Genomic DNA, 12,611 nt, shown 5'->3' with positions numbered 1-12,611 from the left:
TCTGGGAGTTCTGGTCAGGCTGACAATTCAGCTTAACAGTGGAACTCCTAGCAGGACCTTCTCCAGTGGAGTATGTTCATGAAATGATGGGGGGCCTAGGAAGAGTAAATAGAAAGGACTTATTTCCTTCAGGTGAAAGATCAAAAACCAGAAGACTATTGAAACAAAAAAAGGAGAGAGTTTAGAGGGGAGATCAGGATTTTTTTTCACCCAGAGGGTGGAACTCAATCACTAACAGAGTGGAAGATGCAGAGATCTTAATCATATTTAAATACGTACTTGGATATGTACTTGAAGAGCCCTGATCTGCAGGCTACAAGCAAGTTTGGCCTCCCAAAGTGCAACACCTCACACTTGCTCGGATTAAACTCCATCTGTTACTTCTCCATCCATATCTATAACTGATTAATATAATGACCTGTTTTATCCTTGCAATTCTTCTTGAATATGGGTACCACATTTGCTGTCCTCCAGTCAGCTGGTACCTTATCTATAGCCAGTGAAGAATTAAAACTCCCTGTTAGAGTCCCAGCGATCTCCTCCCTTGCCTCCCATGGCAGACTGGGATACATTTCATGTGGACCTGGGTATTTATCTATCCTTAAGCCCACTAAGTCATATATCTCCAATTGTCTAGTGATAGCATGTTCTCTCCCCTGCCTCTGAAATGAATTAAGTAAAGAAATTTTGCACAATATTTTTCCCATCCTCTGGACATCCAAATGCAATTCACAACCAATGAATTACTTTTGAAATGCAGTCACTGTTATCTTTTTCTCTGGACAGACTTATTAGAAAATCTATTCAGATCCTACAGACAGCAGTGAGGTTGGTGACTGGGCCTGTTGTTTTGCTAGAGCATAAGTAATGGTAAGAAGTTTGGGTGGATGACTTATTATCCAAGATTTAACTTATTTGCCTCAAGGTATTATTTGTAGGAATGCCTTATCTTTATCTGAGGTTTCAATATTGTGGATAGATAAATATATTTTGCCGAGGAAAGAGGTCAACAGCATGGCACATGGATTTAAGGTAGGATTGGAGGAGAATTAAGGATAATGACATGTGCTATAAACAGAATTGCAAATAATAATACAGACCATTTGGCCCAACCACACAATGACAACACTTATGTTGGACTTGAGTCTCCTCCCTCTTTCCTCATCTATATCTATCTATTTTCTTCTTCTTCATATACTTCTCTAGCCTCCATTTACCAAATGGTTCTTCACAATTTGCTTCAATTACTCCTTGTAGTTACAACTTCCATTTCCTTACTACTCTTTGGGTGAAGAGGTTTATTCTGAATTCGCCATTGGATTTCTTAGTGAAAACCTTGTGGTGATGGCCTCCAGTTATGTTCTTCTGCATAAGTGGAAACGTTCCCCCTGCATGCATTCTATAAAAGCTTCATCATTTTAAAGATCTCTAAAGAACTCCAGTTCATCCCTCGGCCTCCTTTCCTCAAGAGAAAATAGGCCCAGTATGTTCCACCTTTTGCGATGTGTATACCTTTGTATTTCTGCGGGTATCACCTTTGTAAATATTCTCTGAAATCTCCAATGCCTCAAGCTTCTCTTTATGACATGGTGACCAGAAATGTCTGCAATAATCTAAGCATGATATAACCAAGGTACGGGTATTGGTAATGGTTTATTATTGTCACTTGTACCGAGGTACTGTGAAAAACTTGTCTTGCATACCGTTCCTACAGATCAATTTATTACACAGTGCATTGAGGTAGTACAGAGTACAAACAATAACAGTACAGAGTAAAGTGTCTCAGCTACAGGAAAGTGCAGTGCAGGTAGACCATAAGGTGCAAGGTCATAACAAGGTAGATTGTGAGGTTACAGTCCATCTCATCATATAACAGAACGATTCAATAGTCTTATCACCGTGGGATAGAAGCTGGTCTTGATCCTGGTGGTACGTGCCCTCAGGTTCCTGTATCTTCTGCCTGAAGGGAGAGGAGAGAAGAGAGAATGACGTAGGTGGTTGGGGTCTTTGATTGTGCTGGCTGCTTCACCAAGGTAGCGAGAGGTATAGACAGAGTCCACGGAGGGGCAGCTGGTTTTTGTGATGTGTTGGGCTGCTTTTTGTGGTCCCAGACAGAGCAGTAGCCATACCAAGTCATGATGCATCCAGATAGGATGCTTTCCATGGTGCATTGATAAAAGGTGAGTATCAAAGGGGATATGCAAAATTTCTTTAGCCTCCTGAGGAAGTAGAGGCGCTGGTGAGCTTTCCTGGCCGTGGCATCTACGTAGTTGGATCAGGACAGGCTATTGGTGATGTTCACTCCTTGGAACTTAAAAGTCTCAACTCTCTCAATGTCAGCACCATTGATGTAGACAGGTGCATGTACACTGCGTCCTTTCCTGAAGTCAATGACCAGCTCTTTTGTTTTGCTGACATTGAGGGAAAGGTTGTTGTCATGACACCATGTCACTAAGCTCTCTATCTCCTTCCTGTACTCTGACGCATCATTATTTGAGATACGGCCCACTATGGTGGTATCATCTGCAAACTTGTGGATGGAGTTAGAGCAGAATCTGGTCATGCAGCCATGAGTATATAGTGATTAGAGTACAGGGCTGAGGATGCAGACTTGTGGGGCACCAGTGTTGAGAATAATCGTGCTGGAGGTGTTGTTGCCTATCCTGAAAAGAATTTATAAACCTCTGTAAGGTCACACCTCAGCTTCCTTTGCTGCAGGGAAAACAGTCCCAGTCTATCCAGCCCCTCCTTATAACTCAAGCCCTCCATTCTCAGCAACATGAATCTTTACTGCACCCTCTCTTGCTTAATCACATCCTTTCTGTCGTATGGCAACCAGAACTGCACACAGTATTCCAGGTACAGTCTCATCACCAACTTGTACAGCTATAACTGTACAAGTTCCAACTCTTGAACACAGTGCTCCATCTGATGTAGGCAAGTATGGCACACACTTCTTCACCACTTCGTCTACCTGTGTCACCATTTTCAGGAAACAATGTACCTCTAGGTGTCTCTGTTCTACAACACTCCCTCAGGCCCTGTCATCCACTGTGACATCCTGCCCTGTTTTAATTTCTCAAAATGCATCATTTCACACTTGAGTGAGTTAAATTCCACCTGTCAGTCTTTGGTCCACTTTCCAGTTGATCTAGATCCTATTGTAGCCTTGGACAAGACGTCAAAGAAGCAAACAGGTTTGCCCTGAACACACTTGAATTTTTTGAGCATTGCCACAATTGTCTGATCCCTCATTGAGACAAACTTTCTTTGTAACTTTAATGCTCAACCTTACATAGAAGAACTTTCTCATCCCCATGCTTTCATATCCACCTGTGAGGATAGGGTAACCTCTTCTCTGAAAGATGACACTTCCAGTTCACTTTCTGTCAGCCTGGATCATACGTCAATCCTCTGATTTGAACCAACACTTCCTGACTCAGAGGTAGGGTTGCGACCAAGGTGTCACAGCTGAATACACGGTGCATATTAAAACTTCGCACCTCAGTTCCTTGATCGGAAATCCTGAACTTTATACCAGCCTCCCAACATTGTTTGTAAATGTTGACCTTAGCAAAGTTATAGCTGCATAATGAACAGTGCTTGATGTTGGTCCCTGTGTCTGAAACAAGCACTTCCTCCTCAAATGTAGCGTGATTAAGTAGTGCTCCATCCCAGGAATATGCCTTGGGTGCAATCACACAATTGCTGATCAGATATATGAGAAAAGTGTGGGTTACAAAACAATTTCCACTTCATATTATATTTTCATAAATTCCTACAGCACAGAGGGAAACCATTTGGCCCTTCAAGTCTCTGCTGGCTCTCAGATCAGTCCCATAAATAGGCAGGCACGGTAGTGTAGCAGTTAGCAATAATGCTATTACAGCGCCAGCGACCCGGGTTCAATTCCAGCTGCTGTCTGTAAGGAGTTTGTACATTCTCCCCGTGTCTGAGTGGGTTTCCACTGGGTGCTCTGGTTTCCTCCCACATTCCAAATGTTTAGGAAGTTGTAGGCATGCTACGTTGGTGCCAGAAGCATGGCGACACTTGCGGGCTGCCCCCAGAACACTCTACGCAAAAGATGCATTTCACTGTGTGCTTTTCAATGTACATGTGACTAATAAAGATAGCTTATCTTATCTTATTTCCCTACTTTTACCCATTCACTCCTGATGACCATTAAAAATACAACTCCCCCTATCACCTACCTGGTGCTCTGAGAACCAGCCCCTATTTGGGATGTGGGAGGTAACTGGAGCACCCAGGGAAAACCCAGGGAGAGAACGTGTAAGCATCTCACAGGCAGAGCAGGAGGTCAGTATCAAACCCGGCTCATTTGAACAGTTGAGGCAGCCACACAATCTGCAACATCACTGTGCCATCCTCATCTGATTGATCTGGAAAATAAAAACCCATGGAAGAGGCAAGCTGGATTATAAATTGGTTCCGTGGGAGAATGCAAAGGGTGATGGTCAATAACAGTTTTGGTAACTGGAGGCCTGTGTACTGTGGGGCTTTGCAGGACTCAGTACAGATCACCTGTTTTTTGTGGTTTCTGTTATCAAGTCATGAATAAGATAAGATATTTATTTATTAGTCACAGGTACATCAAAACACATGATGAAAAGTACCTTTTTGCACTACTAAGAATGATCTGGGGGCAACCCGCAAGTATCACCACTCTTCCAGCGCCAACATAGCATGCCCACAGCTCCGAACTTGTACGTCTTTGGAATGTGGGAGGAAACTGGAGCACCCGGAGGAAACCCACGCAGACACAGGGAGAACGTACAAACTCCTTACAGATAGCGGCAGGAATTGAAACCGGGTCACTGGTGCTGTAATAGTGTTACACTAACCGGTACACTACAGTTTGTCAATGAACTAATATTGATGGTGAGGGAAAATGTAGTATGCCTGCGAGAAGATATCAACGGACATGTTGGGTATGCACAAATCAGATTGAACAAGTGTGAGGCAAAGCACTTTGGGAGGAAATAGAAGGAAAAGGAATATACAATAAATAATAGGATACTAAGAGGCATAAAGGAACAAAGGACTCTGGAGTACATGCTCACAGTTCCCAGAAGGTTGTAGAACAAGTAGATAAGTTGGTAAACACAAAATAATGCATACTTGGCTTTCTTCTTCTTCTCCCTCACGATCGAGGATAACTTGTTTTATTCCATTCTAGTTATGTGGATTCTTAGTTAATGAGGCTAATGTGGGAACCACAGACCTTTTCACAGGTGGGACAGGTGGTGGTGGTGGATGCTTGTGAGGGGATCGGTTCCTACCTCCTCTCATGCAGAGTCACTGTGCTCCCAATGCATGGCCTTTAGGTTCTCAGTATCATCCTGAATCTTCCTTCTCCGCTTGGTCATCGACCAGAGGTTCCCAAAGAATCAGTAATGATGTTGCATTTCTTCAATGGGAAGCTTTCAGCACATCCTTGAATCTTTTCCTCTGTCCTCCTGGTACCCTCTTCATATATCAGAGCTTGGAACAGCTGTTTGTTTCAGCAGTTTGGAGTTGGGCATAGAAATGACATGGTCTGTCCAATGTAGCCAATTGATTGTAACCAGGGCCGCAATACTGGGGGTGTTGGCCTGGGAGAGGACACTGACATCAGATGCTTGTCCTTCCAGTGAATTTGGAGGATGTTGCAGAGACAACATTGGTGGCATTTTCCTTTAGCATCTGCAGTATATTGTTCAAAAATAGTCTTGGTCATGCTTGAACTGCATAATACACTAGTTAGCCCAGTGTTAGATTATAGCTTGTAGTTCTGGTCACATTAGAGGAACACTAATAACACTACTGAAGGTGTAGAGGACATTTACATGGATACTGAAGATCTATACTTTCATGGAAAGAGTATTTATAGATTGCATTTATTTTTTTAGAACAGAGATTGAATGAAAATTTAACTGTGGTGCACAATATAAAAGGCCTAGACATGATGAACAAAAAGGACCCATTTACTTTGAGGGAAAGGTCAATTGATAGAGGCACAGATTAAGTTAATTGGTAGAAAGATCAGAGGGAAGCTGGGAGAAATATTGTTTGCCTAAAGGATAGCATGGGTCTGAAGTTAACTGCTCGGAAGTGTGGTGGAGGCAGAAATGATCAGAAAGTATATGGAGGTGTTTTGTAGGCTATGGTCAAGGCTACAGATTCAAAGCTGGAAAAAAGGACAACTTATAGAAAATGCAACATAGAACATAGAACAGTACAACACAGGAACAGGTCCTTTGGCCCATTATGTCTGTACCAAACACAATGCCAAATTAAACTGAATCTCTTTTGCCTGCATGTATTGGTATTGGTATTGGTTTATCATTGTCACTTGTACTGAGCTACTGTGAAAAAGTTGTCTTGTATACCATTCATACAGATCAATTAATTACACAGTGCATTGAGGTAGTACAGGGTAAAAACAATAACAGAATACAAGGTAAAGTGTCACAGCTACAGGGAAGTACATTGCAGGTAGACAATAAGGTGCAAGGTCAAACAAGGTAGATTGTGAGGTCAAGAGTCCATCTCATTGTATAAGGGAACCGGTCAATAGTCTTATCACTGTGGGATAGAAGCTGTCCTTGAGCCTTGTGGTATGTGCCTTCAGGCTTCTGTATCTTCTGCCTGATGGGAAGGGAGAGAAGAGAGAGTGACCCAGGTGGGTGGGGACTTTGATTATGCTGGCTGCTTCACCAAGTCAGCAAGAGGTACAGACAAGAGTCCATGGAGGGGAGGCTGGTTTCCGTGATGCGCTGGGCTGTAACCTCCATTCCCTGCATATTCATATGTCTACCTAAAAGCCTCTTAAACACCACTATCGTATCTGCTTCCACCACCACCCCTGGCAGACTATTCCATGCACATACCAGTCTCTGTGTAAAAACTTATCTTACTCTACTTTTAGCCAGTGTGGACACAATGGGGCAAATGGCTTCCTTCTGTGTCATAAATTTCTATGATTCTATGATTTGTGATTTTCCTGAGGGAGCATATCCCCGAGAGCCTCATCAGTGTCAAGCTGGGGGTATATTTGTCCCATGGCATTGTAACATTAGGACATCAAGAACCCGAAGAAAGATGTCCTGACTTATTTCATTTAATATCCCCACTGCTCGCAAACAAAGAACTATTTACTCCTGTCAAGATAACCTAGATTGGAAGCTAGGTGTAAAGGCTAGTGTCTAGGTCAATGCACTGAAACAATACTAATAGATGTGATAACATGATGATATAACATTGATGATAAAGTCAATGAATTTTCATCATTTTACCTACCAGACAGAAAATAGATATGAAGTAAACAATGTTAAATTACTGCTCGGTGGAATCATTTCTGGTAATGGGATAACACAATGAACAGAAGGTAGAACATCAATTTTGAATTGCCATTCTAGGTATTATAGCATTAGGTAAATAACTTAGGAAACAGCTACAATGCTAACATACACTTGTCCTTCACTTTTAACTATCCAATAGCCATCACAAATACTCTTGACATTTATGCTAATGTGAATATCATACCAAGACTCCAAGGACAAGTTTCACAGTTCCCCTTCTTCTGTAGATTGTACTAATGCATAAAGAATACTCAGCCAGCTTTGTAAGTTTTCTTCCTCATTCAGCTTTCTGTATTCAGTGTTGCAATAGGCGTCATTTCAGATGGAGAGATGATAAATATCCACTGAGGAGAACTAGACCATATCATGCTGAATGAGTTCTGGTCAGCCTTGAGTAGAACCATTTTTCACATCTCATTACTGATCACAGCACATTCTGTTTTCAGATTGCATCCAAAATGTTTGATGATAAAAGCAGGACAAATGATCTTGCATTTCTAGAAACACAGAAGCACACAAGGAATCTGTTCAGTTCCTTGAGACTGGTTCATCATGGCTGATCTGTATCTCTCCTCCAGTTATAGAACTATTCCATTTTCCTTAATACCCCTCTATAGCACCTATCAATTACTCATGGAATCAGAAAAGATTCAAATAGTCATGTGTTGTTTACATTTTTTTTTGTCATCGCTCTGCAGAGAAATTTGGCACCCAATATTTCCAGTTATTTATTTATTTACTGGATACGGACATCAGTAGAAAGATCAGCATTTATCGCCCATCTCTGTTTGCCCTAGAAAAGATGGAGGTGAGCCACAAACAATCTGCTGGAGTTGAGCCATCTTCTTCGAGACACAAGAGACTTCAGCTGCTGGAATCTGGATCAACAAACAATCTGCTGGAGGAACTTAACGGGTCGAGCAGCATCTGTGGGAGGAAAGGAATTGCCAACATTTCAGGTCGAAACCCTGCATCAAGACTTGAGAGTGGAGAGGAAAGGTGGCCAGGATAAAGAGAGGAAGGAAAGTGGTGAGAAATGAGGCTGAGGTGATTGGTGGACTGAGGAAGGGTGTAGGATGACAGGCAGGCTGTGCATGTCTTCTTACACACCTGTCACCTTACACCCCCTCCTCAGTCCACCAATCACCTCGGACTCCTTCCTCACCACTCCCCTTCTCCTCTTTATACCGGCCATCTCCTCTCCCCACCCTCAGTCCTGATGCAGGGTTTCGACCCAAAACATCGACGACTCCTTTCCTCTCACAGATGCTGTTTGACCCACTGGGTTCCTCCAGCAGATTTTTAGTTGATCCATCTTCTTGAACCAGTGAAGTCCTTCAAATGAAAATACTCCCACAGTGTTTGTGGGTAGAGACCAAGCAATGATGACATTATGCCAGGTCAGGGTGATATATGACTTGTCCTAACATTTCAGGTGGTGGCATTCCCTTGAGCTACGTACTCTTGCCACTTTCGGGTCGAGATTGTGGGTTTGGTGGATGCTTTTGACAAACTATTGGATGGCAGTTTGGTAGATTGAACACATGAAAGCCATGCTGTACTAGAGTAATTTAACATACATCAGTGTATTTGGTTTAGCAACAAATAACTGCCAATCTATAACACTGGGCAGAATGTTCCACTTTTCCCAGTAGCCCCATATATACATCTACCTGCACAGCTATTCCAGAGCCAAATGATGAAAACTGCCCTTGGGGGCCTCTAACATTGCAGCTGTCTGGTCCCCACATTCTGAGGTGTGGTAGTGTCCTAGAGTGATTATTGAGAAAGCCCATTCTTGCATTGTGACTTCCATGATTTAAAATGCATAAGTGAACAACATGTTTATCAGCTTCTGCGCATTTTACTTTTTTCTGGGGTTTTTTTTTGCTTTATTTTGTTTTCACAGCCTTTGAGCGGATTTTATTGTTATTTTCCTACCATTAATCAGCTGTGTATCTGGAAAACTGCAATGCGAATGTGTTACTCAGTCGATTAGATTTGCTTAGTTGTATGAAGAGTCATTATTTCACGTTCTGTTGGCACGCACGCTGCATAAACAGGAATAATCAAATGTGTGCTTGACGGCTAGCCTCACAATCACAGTTTGCATCCTGTGTGCTGCAGAACCAGATGGTCCTCAGTTCAAGTCTCAAAACAGCATGCCTTTTGAACTAACTCACTGCCTTGTATGGAAAGGAATCTTTTGATGTGATGTCAGTGTATTCCATTTGAGAGAGCAAGTAAAAAAAGTAGAAAATGAGAAAAAGTAAGATGCATTTATATATCAACTTTGTACTTTAGGGTCCCTGTAGATTTTTTTATAACCATAACAATATGCATTCGACAACTACTCACTGCTGAAATTTGGGAGGTGTGACGGACAACACAGCAAGTTCTCACAAACAGCAACTAAATAAGTGACCACCTGTTCTTTTTAACTGTTAGTTTAAAGGGATAAGTGCTGGCTGGGAGATGAGAGAACTTCCCTATTCCCAGTCTTTTAAGACTATCTGAGAGGACAGTTTGACATCTCTGTGTGCTGACACTTCCAGTTCCCTTTGTGGATTATACGTCAGTCTTCTGACTTGAACTCACACTTTCTAATTTAGAGGTGAAGTTGCAACCAGTGTGTCACCGCTGACAGTACAACGCAGATCAAAACCTAGCATTTGCTTGCTATTGCAAATGTACCTATTATAAACCCATTACAGTTCTAGCATGGATGATTATTTGCAGAGTGATCTACACCTCCTTCTGCCCTCCAGGCTGAAAGAGGAAACAGAGCCATACGCAAAAGATAACAAGCAAGAAATGAAGTAAGTGACTTGCAAGAATTACTGATTTTTACACTAACACTGGTTAACAGCACCAGCCAACACAGTCAACCATGGCTTTAACACAATATTCTTGACAGGCTAAAACAAAGATATTAGTTAATTATAGGATGCCCAGCCCAATTAGGTTGGAGGTTCATTGTTACTTTTACATAAATGTGAGGGTAAGAAAAACGGACCAATACAACTTGGAATCTGATCTGTGAGGAGCAGAACCACCTCTGTTCTGCTGTGTGCAGAAAGCAATAAGGCAGCACACTGCGAATTTAAAAATAGCTGAACACCAACAGCGCTATGCGTCAAAACACAGGGCAGGCTTTATTGCTACCAACACACTGGAATCAGTATGCTATGATTTATTTCCATCTGACAGAGTTTACAGTTTAAAATGTGTGCGAGTATGCTGTGCTGGTGTTTAGCTTTGCTAAGTTTTTTCTTCCGCACTGCTTTGTGACAAACTCTCTTTCTGTCATGTTTTAATGTAGATGTGCAATTGTGATCTGACACTTGGAAATAGATGAAAGCATATCTGAGCTGTCAGATTGGTTCAGTCAGCGTGACTCTTGCCTTCAGGGTAGGCAGTTGTGGGTTCAAAGTCCAGTCTGTGTATAAGTGTATGTCTGCACAGAATTACATAAAAGATACCAACGTTTCATTCCAATCACTTTAAAATAGCCTTCCTACTTTGCCCAAGTTTTCTCCCACCCTTCCACATCCATCTCTATCTGTATAACCTTCTCTTCACCCCCCTGCGCCCCCCCCCAATGTGGTTAAATGGCTTCTTGAGGTACACAGATACTCACGAAAAGCAAAATACTGCTGAAATCTGAAATCTGAAAACAGAAAATGCTGAAGATACTCAGAAGGTCAGGCAGCGTCCTACGGAGAGAAAAAGCAGAGTTAACATTCCCTCCTTTCACCAGAACTGGAAAAAGTAGAAGTGAAGCAAATGTTACTTATCAGATAGGTGGGAGGAGAAAGAAGGGAAAATCTCTGACAGGGTGAACATCAGTAGAGGTTAAAAGATAACAGTAGGGATGATTCTGCTTGTGCCATTCAATTTCTTTCGATCCCCACCCTATCACAGATCTTCCCTCTTTGGATCATCAGCACAAAGACATGAGTTTGAGTTCCATCAGAGCAGCTGGGAATCTCATCGCAAGCAATTAAAATATATCACAAGTCGAAGATAAAAAACTGACCTCAGTAATGTTAACAATGACTATATTTGATTGTCATTAAAAACCCTTCTGGTTCATGAGGTACAGTATCACTGACCAGGCCAGCAATTATTGCCCACTAACTCTGAGTGACTTGTGAATTAGCTTGTTAGGCCATTTCAGAGGCAGTTAACAGTCACATTGCTGTGGGTCTGGATTTACAAATAACCAGATCTGGTTTACTTCCCCAAAGAATGTTCAAGACCTGATGCTTTTTATTAATTTCCAGCAGTTCTACTGTTATTATTACTGATGCTTGGTTTTCAGTTGAAGGTTTATTTAATTATTTAATTAAATTCTCCAGATCAATGGTTCAGGCTTCTGAATTCTAGTCTAGTATCATAACTGCTGTGCTACCATATCCATATCTCTGGCATATGTGCTTAATCCCGAATTTAATCAGCCCATCATTGATATTCATGATTTCAAATGCCAAGGGCCAAAGGTTTAGAATTCCCTCCCTAACCTTTTCTGCCTCCCTGTTGCTCATTCTTCCTTTATGGTGCTCCTCGAAACCTATTTCTTTGACCAAGATTCTGGGAGGGAATTGAAGGGAATGTGGGGAGAATAGTAAAAAAACGGGATTAGTGTATGATTGGGGTAAATGATTCTTGACGGTCAGCATGGACTTGGTGGGTTGAAGGGCCTGGTTCCATGCTGTATAATTCTATGGCCTATGTCTCTATTCATACTTACTCTTCTAGTCTCTGTTTAATTACATTTACTCATCTAGTCTCTGAACTCACCTCTCACTCTTTCCCTCTCTCTCTCTCTCTCTCTCTCTCCCACACACACATTATATATATTACATCAATAGATGTATAAATAGATTATATAAATAGATGGATCTTACATTTTATTTTTTTCTCTGTTTTACCCTCTTTTTGCCTTAATAACTGTGTTGAGGAATCCTTTATAACTCTATCTCCCCAACCCCTCCTTGCCTTTAGACACTCTGGTTATTTTCTTAAACCCCTCAACTTTTCCTCCTGAAATACTAACATTTAAGGCCTCTGGTTGGCTCCAGAAATATCCCCTCATGAGGCTCAATCTCAAATTTCATCTGATAGCTTCAGATGAAGCAGATTGGGACATTTTACTATCGTGAGAGTTCTAATAAATACATTATAAGTACTCCGATTACAATTTTATTTGATTTATATTATAACTGCATTGGAGTCAAAATGCAATCA

This window comes from Pristis pectinata, chromosome 1 (genome assembly GCF_009764475.1).
Source record: "Pristis pectinata isolate sPriPec2 chromosome 1, sPriPec2.1.pri, whole genome shotgun sequence".
Taxonomy (NCBI): Eukaryota; Metazoa; Chordata; class Chondrichthyes; order Rhinopristiformes; family Pristidae; genus Pristis; species Pristis pectinata.
The sequence above is the reverse complement of the archived record's forward strand: the minus strand, read 5'-3'. Positions refer to the sequence as shown.